This window comes from Myotis lucifugus, unplaced genomic scaffold (assembly GCF_000147115.1).
Source record: "Myotis lucifugus unplaced genomic scaffold, Myoluc2.0 scaffold_19, whole genome shotgun sequence".
Lineage (NCBI taxonomy): Eukaryota > Metazoa > Chordata > Mammalia > Chiroptera > Vespertilionidae > Myotis > Myotis lucifugus.
Genome location: NW_005871067.1, coordinates 5,373,085 through 5,390,181, shown reverse-complemented (window position 1 = coordinate 5,390,181; position 17,097 = coordinate 5,373,085). Strand labels below are relative to the sequence as shown.

Below are 17,097 nucleotides of genomic sequence, written 5' to 3'. Positions count from 1 at the left end.
GATAGAGCGTTGGCCTGCAGACCAAAGGGTCCCAGATTCGATTCTGGTCAAGGGCACATACCTGGGTTATGGGCTCGATCCCCAGTAGGGGGCATGCAGGAGGCAGCCAATCAATGATTCTTTCTCATCATTGATGTTTCTATCTCTCCCTCTCCCTCTCTGAAATCAATAAAAATATATATTTTTTAAAAGAAACATTTTTACTAGACTTTATGAATGTACTTTTGAAGGCAAGGTGTATATTTTTAGTCTTTGGACCCTTAATAACTGGGACAGTGCCATGCCCTTTCTTGGTATTTAATGTATATTTAAATTAAAACTGTCTGAACACCGAACCTAAAATGATATTTCATAGTTTGAATTATGTTCAATAGTTTTTAATGGAAAATAGACTTCTAGTAATAATTTCAAAACACTAATTCATTTTAAATTTTGTTTTATTCCATTCCTCATCTAAAATTTGGGCATTTCTTGAGATTTTCATTTGGTGTTAGTTTTCATAATTTATAACCTTAATTCTTAAGGAAAAATAATTATGTTAAGGCCTGGAATACTATGATAGGCTACAGATAGGACAGCCCAGGGAAATTTGTTCAGGTTTCACAAGGAAACTAAAATTTGGTTAGAACATCTCCTATCCAGATATGTATTTAAGGTCATGTTACCGGCATTTGAGTTTTTGGGTTCTCCAAGATAGAAATCAAGAAGAACCCCCAGAGAAACTTCCAGACAGGTTTTTAAAAAATAGCTTTTTATTTTTAGATTATTGTTGATGTACAATAGCATATTAGTTTAAGGCAAGCATGTCAAAGTTGCGGCCCATATGCCTCATTTATTTGGCCCGTGTTAGCCTTTGAGTTTGACATGCTTGGTTCAGGGTGTATAGCCCAGTGATTAGACATTTATATAACTAATAAATCTAGTTACTCACCTGGCACCATACATAGTTATTACAGTTTTATTTACTATACTAGAGGCCTGGTGCACAAAAATCGTGCATTGGTAGGGTCCCTAGGCCTGGCCGGCAATCAGGGCTGATCTTTGGGGCGGCTGGCAGGGCCATTGGTGTCCCCGCTTGCACCCACCTTGGCCTGATGCCACCCGCTCGCTGATCGCCCCCAGTCACACCCGCCTTGGCCTGGCACTGCCCGCTCACCTGCTCCACCATCCCTCCACGGTCCAGCTCTCATCAGGGCCCATGGGGGCCGGCAGCGCCTCCACTGCCGCCCGCTGCCAGCGCCGCATTGCTGACACCCGCCATGTTCCACACCGCCCCCCGGTGGTCAGCGCATATCTAACTCCCCGTCCGTTAAACTCCTGCCCATGGGGACAACTTGCATATTAGCCTTTTATTATATAGAATTCCCTATGCTGTACTTTACATCCCTGTGACTATTCTGTAACTACCATTTTGTACATCTTAATCCTTTACCTTTTTTACCAATTTCCTCAACCCTCCTCCCAACTGGCAGTCATCAAAATATTCTCTGTATGTGTGACTTTGTTTCTGTTCTTCTTGTTCATTTAACTTGTTTTTTTAGATTCCACATATAAGGGAAATCATATGGCATTTGTCTTTCTCTGACTTATTTCACTCAGCACAATTTCCTCTAGGTCCATCCATGTTGTTGCAGATGACTGGATTTCATTCTTTATTATAGCTGAGTCATATTCCATTGTATATATGCATCACTTCTTTATTCATTCATCTTTTTTTATGTTTTTATTGATTTAAGAGAGAGGAAGGAAGAGGGAGAGATAGAAATATTAATAATGAGAATCATCTATCAGCTATATCCTACATGCCCCCTACTGGGGATCGAGCCCCCAACTCAGGAATAGAATCATGTGCCCTGACCAGGAGTAGAACCATGACTTCTTGATTTATGGGTCAACCCTCAACCACTGAGTCACACCGGCAGTGCTCCATTCATCTATTGATGGACACTTAGGTTGTTTCCATATCTTGGTTATTGTAAATAATGCTACAGTGAACATATGGATGTACAGTATATGTTGTTGTTATTAATCCTCACTGGAGGACATGCTTAAAGAGAGAAAGGGGGAGGGAGAGAGAGAGAGAGAGAAACATCTATCAGCTGTGTTCTGCATATACCCCAATCAGGGATTGAACTCACTATCCAGGTATGTGCCCTGACTAGGAATCAACCAACAACCTCTCGGTTCACAGGACAGCACTCAACCAACTGAGCCACTCTGGCAGGGCTATATACTGGGTGTACCAGTTAATCGGATTTTTTTCAATAGATGGAGTTAACATATGTTGATATATATGCGATTTGATATGTATGCTATTTTGTTGTATTGACAACAAGCTTCAAAGCTTTATCTGTCAAATTTGCTGAAGGTGTTAACATCATAGATATTTTTACGCTTAAAAATGTCAAATTTTGTGCCCAAAAAAAAGCATTTGCGGGAAGTTTTAATTCAATATTTTGAAGAAAAGTGCTACTGAATACTTTGGGAAGCTTATGGTGAACATGCTCCATCTCAAGATACTTGTGAACGCTGGTTTAAACGCTTTAAAAGTGATGAGTTCGATGTGAAAGACAAAGAACACCCAGGTCAACCGAAAAAGTTTGAAGACCAACAATTATAAACATTATTGGATGAAGATGCATGTCAAACTCAAAAAAACAACTTGCAGAAAGATTAAACGTTGCTCAGCAAACAATTTCCGATCGTTTATAAGCAATGGGAAAGATTTAAAAGGAAGGAAAATGTGTCCCACATCAACTGAACGAAAGACAAATGGAAAACCGAAAAGTCACCAGTAAAATGTTGCTTCAATGGCACAAAAGAAAGTCTTTTTGCATCGAATTGTGACTGGCGATGAAAAGTGGATTTATTTTGAGAATCCTAAATGCACAAAATCCTGGGTTGATCCAGGTCAACCATCAACATCGACTGCAAGGCCAAATCGCTTTGGAAAGAAGACAATGCTCTGCGTTTGGTGGGATCAGGAAGGTGTGGTATATTATGAGCTTCTAAAACCAGGTGAACCCGTTAATACTGATCACTACTGACAACAAATAATCAATTTGAACCACGCTTTGATCGTGAAACGACCAGAATGGGCCAGAAGACATGGCAAAGTAATTTTGCTTCATGATAATGCACCATCACACACTTCAAAACCAGTTAAAAGACATATTAAAAGATCTTGCCTGGGAAGTATTAACCCACCCGTCGTATTCACCAGACCTTGCTCCTTCAGATTACCACTTGTTCCGATCGATGGCACACGCACTTTCTGAGCAACACTTCAAAACGTGGAAAATTGGATCTCTGAATGGTTTGCCTCAAAACAAGAAAAGTTATATTGGGATGGTATCCACAAATTACCTGAAAGGTGGGGGAAATGTGTAACTAGTGATGAACATTACTTTGAATAAAGCACTTTTGATGTTTCTCTTGAAATTATTGTGTGTTTTTTATTACAAAATCCACGATTATTAACCAGTACACCTAGTATTTATTTTTTTAGTTTTTGGATAAATACCTAGAAGTGGAATTGCTGGGTCCTTTCTTGCTTCTAGTTACAGCCTTTGTTTTAAAGTCTGTTTTGTTGCCATGGATGGGTGGCTCAGTTAGTTGGAGTATCATTCCATGCACCAAAAGGTTGCAGGTTCAGTTCCCAGTCAGGGCATACCTAGGTTACGGGGAGTGTATAGAAGGCAATTAATGATCAATGTTTCTCTCTCACATCAATGTTTCCCCCCCCCCTCTCTTTAAAAATAATCAATAGAAACATATCCTTGGGTGAGGATCAAAAATAAATAAATTTTAAAAAATAAAGTCTGTTTTGTCTGGTATAAGTATTGCTACCCCCCTTCCCCCCCCCTCTTTCCATTTTCATAAAATATCTTTTTCCATCCCTTTACTTTCAGTCTGTGTGTGTCAAAATATCTTTTCCATCCCTCTAAGTTTGTGTGTGTCTTTCAGTCTGAAACAAGTCTCTTGTAGACAACATGTAAGGATTTTGTTTTATTATCCATTCAGCCACCATATGTCTTTTGAATGGAACATTTAATCCATTTGCATTTAAAGTACTTGTTGATAGATATGAGTTTTTGCCATGTTATTATTCCTATTTTCTATCTTTCTCCTTCTTCTTAAAGAAGACATTTCTTGTTATACTGGTTTGGTGGTGATGAACTCCTTTAGCTTTTTCTTGTCCCAGAAGCTCTTTATTTGTACTTCAATTCTAAATTATAGTATTGCTGGGTAGAGTAATCTTGGTTGTAGGTCCTTGCTTTTCATCACTTTAAATATTTCTTGCCACTTTCTAATGGCCTGTAAAGTTTCTGTTGAGAAATCAGCCAACAGTCTTATGGACGCTCCCTTGTAGATAACTAACTGTCTTTGGCTGCTTTTTAGATTCTCTCTTCATCTTTAACCTTTGGTATTTTAATTATGACGTGTCTTGGTATGGGCCTCTTTGGGTTCATCTTGTTTGGAACTCTTACCGGATTAGGGAAGTTTTCTGATATTATTTTTTCAAGCAAATCTTCAATTCCTTGCTCTCTTCTCCTTCTGGTATCCCTCTGATGCAAATGTCAGTACACTTAAAGCTGTCCCAGAGGCTCCTTACACTATGCTCTCTCTCTCTCTCTCTCTCTCTTTTTAATATATTTTTATTGATTTCAGAGAGGAAGAGGGAGGTAGACAGAGATAGAAATATCAATGATGACAGAGAATCATTGATTGGCTGCTTCTTGCACACCCCCTTCTGGGGATCGAGCCTGCAACCCAGGCATGTGCCCTTGACTGGAATCGAACCCGGCACCATTCAATCCCTAGGCTGACGCTCTATTCACTGAGCCAAACCAGCTAGGGCTATGCTCTCTTTTTTTGGATTCTTTCTTTGTGCTGTTCTGATTGGGTATTTTTTGCTTCCTTATATTCCAAATCAGTGATTTGATTCTTGGCTTCATCTACTCTACTATTGATTGATTCCCTTTCAGTTATTCTTCATTTTAGTTAGTGTGTCTTTTGTTGTTGTTAATCTTCACCTGAGAATACTTTTTCATTGATTTTTAGAGAGTAGAAAGGGCGAGGGGAGACAGAGAGAGCAGAGACACATCGATTGGTTGCCTTCCTTATTCACCCCGATCAGAACTGGGGATCGAACTTGCAAGCCAGGTACAGGCCCTTGACCGGGAATCGAACCTGTAACCCTTCAGTGTGTGGGTCAACGCTCTAACCACTGAGAAACACTGGCCAGGACAGTGTGTCCTTCATTTCTGACTGATTCTTTTTATGCTTTTGATGTTCTCACTAAGTTCATTGGACATCCTTATAACTAGTGTTTTGAACTCTACGTCTAGTAGATTGCTTGTCTCCATTTTTTTTTTTTTTTAGTTTTTTTTTTAGTTTTTTTACTGGAGTTTTCTGTTCTTTCATTTGGGACATATTTCTTTGTCTCCTCATTTTGACAGTCTCCCTGTGTTTGTTTCTATGTATTAGAGCTGCTGTGTCTCCCAGGCTTGGTAGAATGGCCTAGTGTTATAAGTGTTCTATGGGATCCAATGGCACAGCCTCCTCAATCACCTAAGCTGGGTCCTCGAGGTGCACCCCCCAGGTGGGCCATGTACACCCTCCTCTTGTAGTTGAGCTTTGATTGCTGTTGGCACATCAATGGGAGGGATTTATTCCCAGGCTGATTGGCTTCCACAACTGGCTGCGACCATTGTGGATGAACTGCTATGCAGCAGTTCACCTCACGGTGAAAGACTCATTTCAGGGGGGCTTTGGTGCCCACTAAGTCTGCCTCTTGCATGTATCACTTGTGGAGGTTGTTGTATGGTGCTTTGGCATCGTCTGAAGCTGTCCAGTGGGTGCACTGGCTCTGTGGCATCTCAGGAAGTGTACTCAAATCTCAGCGGCCTATGTCCTGCACACATGTTTGTAGGTAGGACCTACAAACCTGTCTGAAGATGGATGCTACTTGTGCTGGGACTGGAGGTTCCTGGGAGAATCCAAGCTGAGAGAGGCCAGCTGCTGCTAGTGCCAGTCCTGGGGCCACAGCAAGAGGTATGGCATACGTAGAGGCCAGATGATACTTGTTTGAGAGATAGTAGGGAAGTCCAAAGCATGAACCAAAATAGGCTGTTTGCATGGAAAAGCCACTGGAAACGGCATGGGTGGGCCCACAATTTAGGTGGGGTGGGGCCTCAGGAAATCAGCAAGGAGGGGCCAACACTGTTAGCCAGGTTGATGGAGACTCAGATATAGTGCCTGCCTGTTGGCTTTGTGGGGGGAGGGCTCAGAAAAGGAACAATGGCCTCTGCTGGCACTTCTGTCTGGGAGAAAGCTGCCCCTCCAACCATCACCCTGACACCAGACAATTCAGTCCCTCCCTGTATCTCCTCGTACGACACCTTTCGAGCTGCTGCCCCAGCTTTGGAGCTCAGAGAGTGAGTTCATCAGCAAGTTTGTGTGTGGACTCTTTAAGAGGAACATCTGGCTGGGTAACCAGGAGTCCTCTCTCTCACTCAGCCACAATCCCTGCTGGTTTTCACAGCTGAAGTTATGGGCACCAGAACCCTGTTCTGGGGGGCATAGTGTGGGCCTGGGACCCTCATTCCTCAGGAGGGACCTCCACAGGCAAGATAACCTTTCTGATATTTAACAAACTGGGACCAGTCTGTTCCATGTCTTCACCTTTTTTACCAGTCTTGTAGTGGCATTTTCATCATATCCTTAGTTGTAGGACTTCTGTTCAGCTAGATTTCAGGCAGTTCTGAATGATGGTTGTTCCGTATTTTAGTTGTAATTTTGATGTGATTGCGGGAGGAAGCAAGTACAGAGTTTACCTACATTTCCATCTTGACGAGAAATCTCTCAGACAGATTTTATTAAGCTTTTGCTTGAGCACAAGGGAGGCAGCACAGAGGAAGATCCTTCAAACTGGCTCTGCTTGGCGGCTTTGATAAGCTGGGAACAGAGTGGGCTTGTGTGAAAAAACAGGCTTTTTTGAGAAAGGTGGGCTTGTGGAATTTTCCATTTCAGGTTCTGTCTACTTCCTCCTTCTGTCAGGTTGCTTAACAACTATCTTTGTTCCTGGGCTGTTGAACTGTTCATTACTGCCATCCTAGAGGTAGTATAGCGGTCAAACCTTGATCAACTGTGTATGTAGTTTAAGCATCTGCACTTAGAAAGGATATAAAATCAGCTAGCTCTGCATTTTTGAGTAGGGAGTGGAAGGGTGGTGAAATTTTTGCCTCCTGGATTTCCTCTGGCCATCTGGTGTCCTTGGAGCCCTTTGCTGTCTCAGCCATACCATAAGGTTTTTATTCTCTGCTTATGAATGTTTCAGAGACATTCCTTTCAGGGAAGAACTTTCTAACAAATTATAATTTTTTTTTTTTTTTAAAGAATGGGCCATCTTACAACGTAGGTAAATATTTCTGTACCTGAAAATTTCAAGAGGGGGTGGATCTTGGAAATGTGGTCTGAAGATTCCTCCCTGCCTGAGGTTAGATAAGTGACCTCAAATCTCAACTGTAAGATCACAGGAATCTTTCCTGACTTCTTTCTGTCCTCTTTATTTGTCCGTGTTGCTTCTTGTTTTTTATAAGTAGTTTGGGATTTCTTATGCCATCAAGATTGGATTGGGGGAGCCAGGCCAGGTAATCTGAATATATTCCTCCACTTCTTACACTGTGATGTTTTGGTCAGGTTAGAGTAATGGTCTTTAAAAAGCAAGAACATGTATTTTATATCAGTAGTACCAAGGGAAACATGCTAGAATAGAACTCAAAAGACTTGTATTTAATTATAGAAGAAACCGTAGGCAGCACAATCTCAGACATCTCTCATAGCAATATATTTATGGCTATATCTCGCAAGGAAACTGAGGAAAAAAATAAACAAATGGGACTCATCAAAATAAAAAGCTTCTGCACAGCAAAAGAAACCATCAACAAAATGAAAAGGGAGCCCACTATATGGGAGAACATATTTGCCAATGATGTATCTGATAAAGGGTTAATATCCAAGATATATAAAGAACTCATATAACTTAACAAAAGGAAGACAGACAATCCAATTAAAAAGTGGGCAAAGGACCTAAATAGACACTTCTCCAAAGTGGACATACGGAAGGCCAAGAGACATATGAAACAAATGCTCAAAGGCACTAATCATTTGAGAGATTCAAATTAAAACGACAAAAGGACTTGCATGCATGCATATGAGCATAACCAATGGACACAGATAGTATGGGGGTGAGGGCATGTGCTGGGGGGTGGGAGTGGCCGGGGAGAGGTCAATGGGGGAAAAAGGAAACTCATGTAATACTTTAAACAATAAAGAATATAAATTTAAAAAAAATTAAAACAACAATGAGGTATCACCTCATACCTGTCAGAAGGATCCCATCAACAAATCAACAGATGACAAGTGCTGGTGAGGATGTGGAGAAAAAGGAACCCTAGTACACTGCCGGTGGGAATGCAGACGGTGCAGCCATTATTGAAAACAACATGGAGTTTCCTCAAAAAATTAAATATGGAACTGCCATTTGAACCAGTAATCCCACTTCTAGGATAAGAATATATATCCTAAGAAACCCAAAACACCAATCAGAAAGAATGTATGCACCCCTATGTTCATAGCAGCACAGTTTACAATAGCTTAAGATCTGGAAATAGCCCAAGTGCCTATCAGTAGATGAATGGATAAAAAAGCTGTGGTACATTTATACCATGGAATACTATGCAGTAGTAAAAAAGAAGAATCTCTCACCCTTTGATACAGCATGGAGGGACCTGGAGCGAATCATGCTAAGTGAAATAAGTCAGTCTGAGAAAGACAAGTACCACATGATTTTACTCATATGTGAAATCTAAGTAACAAAATAAACTGAGGAGCCCTAGCCAGTTTGGCTCAGTGGATAGAGCCTCGGCCTGTAGACCAAAGGGTCCTGGGTTCAATTCAGGTCAAGGGCATGTATCTTGGTTGCAGACTCCTCCCAGCCCAGGCCCTGGTCAGGGAGGCAACCAATCGTGTTTCTCTCACATCAATGTTTCTCTGTCTCTCTCCCACTCTCCCTAAAAATCAATGGAAAAATATTCTTGGGTGAGGATTAACTAACTAACTAACTAAATTAATAAGTAAACTGATGAAGGGAGTGGATCCAGAGACCTGGAAGCATGAAACAGAGTGAGGAATCTCGGAGAGAAGGCGGGGGTGGGAGGAGGGTAAGTGGAAGGGAGGTAATCAACCAAAGACTTTGTATGCATACATGCATAACTTATGGAAACAGACAATAGGGTGATGAAGGCTGGGGTGAGGGGTGGGGGCAGGCTAGAGGGGGTTAATGGGGGATAAAAGGGGACATATGTAATACTTTCAACTAATTATTTTTAAAAATGAATTTAAAAAGACATATTTAATAGCAGCTCTGCCATTAATTGTATAGTCTCAGACAGTTCCCTGAGCCTCTTGGGATCAGTTTCCTCAACCATAGCTCTTTCTTCGATGCCAAACTGTTGCCTTGTTTATAACAAAACTAAAGGCCCGGTGCACAAAAATTTGTGCACTTGGGGGCAGGGAGGGGTCTCTCAGCCCGGCCTGTGCCCTCCCGCAGTCTGGGACCCCTCAGGGGATGTCCACCTCCTGGCTTAGGCCTGCTCCCCGGGGGATCGGGCCTAAGCTGGCAGTCAGACATTCCTCTGGCAGCCCGGCAGCCCTTGGGGATGTCCACTTGCCAGTGGGGAGCAGGCCTAAGCTACAGTAGGACATCCTTAGCGCTGCTGAGGAGGCGGGAGAGGCTCCTGCCACCACCGCTGTGCTGGCAGCTGGCAGCCTGGCTTGTGGCTGAGCAGAACTCCCCTTTTGGGAGCGCACTGACCACCAGGGGGCAGGTCCTGCATTGAGCATCTGCCCCCTGGTGGTCAATGTGTGTCATAGTGACCAGGCATTCCCATTTGTTCTGCTGTTAGGGTAAATTTGCATATTACCCTTTTATTATATAGGGTAGAGACCTGGTGCATGGGTGGGGGCCGGCTGGTTTGCCCTGAAGGGTGTCCTGGATCAGGGTAGGGGTCCCACTGGGGTGCCTGGCCAGCCTGGTTGAGGGGCTGAGGGCCGTTTTCAGGCTGGCCACACCCCCTTCAGGGTTGGGGTCCCCACTGGGGTGCCGGGCCAGCCTGGGTGAGGGGCTGATGGCTGTTTGCAGGCTGGTCAAGCCCCCCAGTGGGGACCCTCACCCCATGGGGGCGTGGACAGCCTGGGTGAGGGGGTGAGGTCCGTTTTCAGGCTGCCCACAGCTCCTTCAGGGTGGGGGAGTCCCAGTGGGGTGCCTGGCCAGCCTGGGTGAGGGGATGATGGCCATTTTCAGGCTGGCCATGCCCCCCGGCGACCCAAGCTCCCAGCCTCTCCTTTTTTTCTTTTTTTTCTTTATGGGATTTATTTATCTTATGTAATTGAAACTTTGTAGCCTTGAGCAGAGCCGAGGGCCGGCCAGGGCAGGCGGGAAGCTTGGCTTCCTCCATTGCTGAAGGACACCCAAGCCTCCTGCTCACTCCAGCTCCGTGGCCGCCACCATCTTAGTTGGGTTAATTTGCATACTTGCTCCTGATTGGCTGGTGGGCGTGGCTTGAGTGTAGTGGAGGGACAGTTAAATTGTATGTTTCTCTATTATTAGATAGGATAGGCTACATTGATAAGCTAATACTGTTATTGCTGATGAGGCATTAAGAGTATGGGGAGTTGGTATTTGAGTTAACAGGCAGACCAAAATATCTATATACAGTGGGGCCTTGACTTATGAGTTTAATTCGTTCCGAGACCGAGCTGGTTAAGGAGCTCGTTAAGGAGCTCGTTAACTCAAATTACTCTGTCAACTCAGTGCAAAGAATTGGCCGAGAGACAGCTGGTATCTCAAAAAATTCATTAGTCGGGACACTCGTAAGTCAAGGCCCCACTGTTTATAAAAGCCTAAGTGACATAGCCAGACACTTGGAGAGGAGGAGCAGCGACGCGTGCAGCTCACTCCCATCCAAAGAGCAGCAGCCGCGCAAGCAACCCACCCCCATCTGAGGAGCAACAGACTTGCAATCAGCCTGTCCAAGTCCAAGGAGCAGTGGCCCCACAAGCAGCCCACCACATCAGAGGAACAACTGCAGCGTGTAGCCAGCCCCCATTCAAGGAACAGCAGCCACGTGAGCAGTCTGCCCCAGTTCAAGGAGTAGCAGCTGCGTGTGTAGCCCACCCCCACCCAAGGAACAGCAGCCTCGTGATCAGCACACCCTCTGTCTGAGGAACAGCAGCTGTGTGAGACGCCTCCCCCCACCAGCCAGAGGAGCCACCACGGTTGTGAACAGCACCCACCAGAGGAGCTGCTGCCAACTGAGGAGCAACTGCTACCACAACCACCTGAGGAGCAACTGGGGCCTGAGGAGCCACAGCCACCCTAGGAGCAGCCCCTGAACGACTCAACATCTAGATCGTCGGTGAGATCAAACATGGGTAGACAAAGAAACCCCCAAAGGAAAGAAGAGGAGGACTTGCCAGAAAAGCAGCTAAATGAAACAGAGGCATGCAACATGTCAGAGAATTCAGATTAAGGGTCCTAGAGTGGATAAACCGGATGGAGGAAAAAATCAACAATTTATGCAAGAATCAAGAAGAAACAGATGAAAAAATCAACAACTTATGTAAGAATCAAAAAGAAATGGATGAAAAAATCAATAACTTACATAAGAACCAAGAAGAAATGAAGAGTGATACAGCTCCAATAAAAAACACCATTGAAAGTTTCAACAGTAGACTAGGAGAAGCGGAGGACCGAATTAGCGAATTAGAAGACAAGGAAACAAAACACACTCAAATTGAACTGCCATTGGAGAAAAAATTAAAAGACAAGAGGAGAGCCTAAGGGAGCTATGGGACAACATGAAACGAAACAACATACGAATAATAGGGCTGCCAGAACAACAGAAAGAGGAACAAGGGTTAGAAAACCTATTGGAAGAAATAATATCAGAAAACTTCCCTGAGGTGGGTAAGAAAAATGTCACACAAGCACAGAGAGTCCCAAACAAGATGAACCCGAAAAGACCCACGCCAAGACACATCATAAGTATCATGGCAAATGTTCAGGACAAAGAGAGAATCTTAATGGCTGCAAGAGAGAGACGGAAAGTTACATACAAGGGATCTCCCATTAGAATATCAAATGATTTCTCAACAGAAACACATCAGGCCAGAAAAGAATGGACGGAAATTTACAAAGTGATGCAAAGCAAAGGACTGAATCCAAAAATACTCTATCCAGCAAGGCTATCATTCAAAATTGAAGGGGAAATAAGAAGCTTCACAGACAAAAAAAGGTTAAGGGAGTTTATCACCACCAAGCCAGTAATGCAAGAAATGCTAAAGGGACTGGTGTAAAAAGAAGAAATAAAAAGCTAAGAAAGAAAACAGGCACAAAAAATAGAAATGGCTACAAACAAGTACCTTTCAATAATAACTTTAAACATAAATGGACTAAATGCTCCAATCAAAAGACATCAAGTGGCTGAATGGATAAAACAACATGACCCATATATTTGCTGTCTACAAGAGACCCACATCAGAAGAAGGGACTCACACAGACTGAAAGTGAAGGGATGGAAAAATATCTTTCAGGCAAATGGAAATGAAAAAAAAAGCTGGGGTAGCAATACTTATATCAGACAAAATAGACATCAAAGTGAAGGCCATAACAAGAGATAAGAAGGCCACTTCATAATACTAAAGGAATCGATACAACAAGAAGATATATCCCTCATAAACATATATGCACCCAATGCAGGAGCACCCAAATACATAAAAATACTCCTGGAAGATATCAAGGGAGAGATTGACAACAATATAATCATAGTAGGGGACTTTAATACACCACTGACATCACTGGATAAATCCTCTAGACAAAAAATCAGCAAAGAAACAGCAATCCTAAATGACTCACTAGATCAGATGGACTTAATTGACATCTTCAGAACATTTCACCCCAAAGCCACGGAATATACGTTCTTCTCAAGTGCACATGGGACATTTTCAAAAATAGACCACATATTGGGTCACAAGCAAAGTCTCCCCAAATTCAAGAAGATTGAAATCATACCAAGCATCTTCTCAGATCACAATGGCATAATATTAGAAATAAACTACAATAAAAACAACCCAAAATACTCAAACACTTGGAAGCTGAATAGCATGTTATTAAATATTGATTGGGTTACCAATGAGATCAAAGAAGAAATTAAAAACATCCTGGAAACTAATGACAATGAAAACACAACAATCCAAAACCTATGGGACACAATGAAAGGAGTCCCGAGAGGGAAGTTTATAGCCCTACAGGCCTACCTCAAAAAACAAGAAAAAATGGTAGTAAATCATCTAATTCTACATCTCAAAGAATTAGAAAGAGCAACAAGAAAAGCCCAGAGTGAGCAGAAGGAAGGAGATGATAAAGATTAGAGCAGAAATAAATGACATAGAGACCAAAAAAGCAATACATAAAATCAACGAAACCAAGAACTGGATCTTTGAAAGGATAAACAAGATTGATGAACCTCTAGCCAGGCTCACCAAGAAGCAAAGAGAGAGGACCCAAATAAACAAAATCAGAAATGATAGAGGCAAAATAACAACAGACCCCACAGAAATACAAATGATTATTAAAAAATACTATGGACAACTCTACTCCAACAACCTAGACAACCTGGAGGAAAAGGACATATTCCTAGAAAAAGACAACATTCCAAAACTCAATCAGGAAGAATCTAAAAATCTCAATAGGCCAATAACTATGGAAGAAATTGAAGCAGTCATGAAAAAGCTTCCAGCAAACAAAAGCCCAGGGCCAGATGTCTTCACAGGGGAGTTTTACCAAACATTCAAGGAAGAACTAAAACCTACCCTCCTCAGACTACTACAAAAAATTCAAGAGGAAGGAACACTTTCAAGCTCATTCTAGGAAGCCAGCATCACCCTAATACCAAAACCAGATAAAGACAACACAATGAAAGAGAATTACAGGCCAATATCTCTCATGAACATAGATGCCAAAATCCTCAACAAAATCTTAGCAAATCGGATCCAGCAGTACATCAGAAAGATCATACACCATGACCAAGTAGGATTATCCCAGGGATGCATGGATGGTACAATATCTGCAAATCAATAAACGTGATACATCACATAAACAAATTGAAAGAAAAAAACCACATGGTCATATCAATTGATGCAGAAAAAGCATTGGACAAAATCCAACACCCATTTCTGATAAAAACTCTCAGCAAGGTGGGAATAGAGGGATCATACCTCAACATAATAAAAGCCATATATGACAAACCCACAGCCAACATCATACTCAATGGACAAAAACTAACACCATTTCCCCTAAGAACAGGAACAAGACAGGGATGCCCACTCTCACCACTCCTGTTCGACATAGTACTGGAAGTATTAGCCATTGCGATTAGACAAGAAGAAGAAATAAAAGGCATCCAAATTGGAAAAGAAGAAGTAAAACTGTCCTTATTCGCAGATGACATGATACTGTACTTAGAAAACCCTAAAGACTCCATCAAAAAACTATTAGACTTAATAAATTAATTTGGAAATGTAGCAGGATACAAAATAAATGCCAAGAAGTCTATTGCATTTCTGTACACCAATAGTGACCTTACAGAAAGAGAGACTAAAAAAGCATTCCCATTTACCATCGCATCAAAAAAAGTAAGATACCTAGGAATAAACTTAACTAAAGAGGTAAAAGACCTCTACTCAGAAAACTACAGGATGTTGAAAAAAGAGATAGAGGAAGACATAAACAGATGGAAGAACATACCATGTTCTTGGATTGGTAGAATCAACATCATTAAAATGTCCATACTACCCAAAGCAATCTATAAATTCAACTCACTTCCCATTAAAATACCAACGGCATATTTCACAGATCTAGAACGAATTCCAAAAATTCATCTGGCATAAAAAATGACCCCGAATAGCTGCTGTGATCCTGAGAAAGAAGAACAAATTAGGTGGGATCTCAATACCAGATATCAAGCTGTATTACAAAGCCACTGTTCTCAAAACTGCCTGGTACTGGCACAAGAACAGACATATAGATCAATGGAATAGAATAGAGAGCCCAGAAATCTACCTGAACCAATATGCTCAATTAATATTTGACAAAGGAGGCAAGAACATACAATGGAGTCAAGACAGTCTCTTCAATAAATGGTGTTGGGAAAATTGGACAGATACATGCAAAATAATGAAACTAGACCACCAACTTACACCATACACAAAAATAAACTCAAAATGGATAAAGGACTTAAATGTAAGATGGAAAACCATAAAAATACTAGAGGAATCCAAAGGCAACAAAATCTCAGACATATGCCGAAGCAATTTCTTCACTGATATAGCTCCTAGGGCATTGGAAACTAAAGAGAAAATAAACAAATGGGACTACATCAAAATAAAAAGCTTCTGCACAGCAAAAGAAACCATCAACAAAACAACAAGAAAGCCCACTGCATGGGAGAACATATTTGCCAATGTTATCACCAATAAGGGTTTAATCTCCAACATTTATAGGGAACTCATACAACTTAACAAAAGAAAGATAAACAACCCAATCCAAAAATGGGCAACGGACCTAAATACACACTTTTCAAAAGAGGACATTCAGAAAGCCAAGAGACATATGAAAACATGCTCAAAATCACTAATCAGCCGAGAGATGCAAATCAAAAGAACAATGAGGTACCATCTCACACCTGTCAGAATGGCTATCATCAACAAATCAACAAACGACAAGTGCTGGAGAGGATGTGGAGAAAAAGGAACCCTCTTGCACTCCTGGTGGGAATGCAGGCTGGTGCAGCCACTATGGAAGACAGTATATTGTTTCCTCAAAAAGTTAAATATGGAACTCCCTTTTGACCCAGTGATCCCACTTCTAGGAATATATCCCAAGAAATCAGAAACACCAGTCAGAAAGGATATATGCACCCCTATCTTCATAGCAGTACTATTCACCATAGCTAAGATTTGGAAACAGCCTAAGTGCCCATCAGCAGATGAATGGATTAGGAAACTGTGGTACATCCACACGATAGAATACTATGCTGCTCTAAAAAAGAAGGAATTCTTTCCATTTGCAACAGCATGGATGGAACTGGAGAGCATTATGCTAAGTGAAATAAGCCAGTCAATGAAAGAAAAATACCACATGATCTCACTCATTTATGGATAATTAAGAGCATTATAAACTGATGAGCAAAAATAGATACAGAGGCAGAGCAACATCGAACAGACTGTCAAACTACAGTGGGAAGGCTGGGGAGGGTTGGCGGGTCAGAGGGGTGGGGTAGAGATCAACTGAAGGACTTGTATGCATGCATACGAGCATATCCAATGGACACAAGACATTGGGGGGCATGGGAGGCTACAGGAGGGTCAAGGGGAGGAAAAAAAAGGAGACATATATAATACTCTTTGTAATACTTTAAGCAATAAAACAATTAAAAAAATAAAATATCCAAAAAAAATAAAATAAAAGCCTAAGTGACCGTTACGTCTGAACGACTGGTCAACCAGTCGCTATGATGCACACCACCATGGGGCAGTTGCTCAATGCAGGAGCTCCCCCCTGGTGGTCAGTGCGTTCCCACAGCCAACCTCTTGAGGTTTTTTCCCCTGGCCAGCAGGCCCCAATCGGGACTGGGCGAGATGGCTCCGATTGGCCCTGATCACCGGCAGGCCTAGGGACCCCACCCGTGCATAAATTCGTGCACCAGGCCTCTAGTGTAAATATACAAGGTTAAAATTCCAGTCATGATTCCTTAGGCCTTTCGAGCAAAACCATGTACATAAGTAAAAATTGAGTAAGAGTATTGTTAAAATATAAAACATGATTAAGAGCAAGTCTCAAGTCATTTTGAGTTTTAAAAGACTTCTGTGAAATAAAGACTGATAGAAATTAAAGTTCCTGGTTACATGGAATAGAAGCATAAAACTGGGGTTCCTTAAAGTCATGCTAAGTGAAATAAGTCTTCTGGGATG

General features: G+C 42.0%; 1 protein-coding gene across 13 annotated transcripts in view; it reads left to right on the top strand.

Annotated features, from left to right (window-relative positions):
- The window catches only part of ZDHHC20 (zinc finger DHHC-type containing 20), a 95,984-nt gene that overhangs the window by 19,073 nt on the left and 59,814 nt on the right, over nucleotides 1-17,097 (top strand). The window lies entirely within an intron of this gene.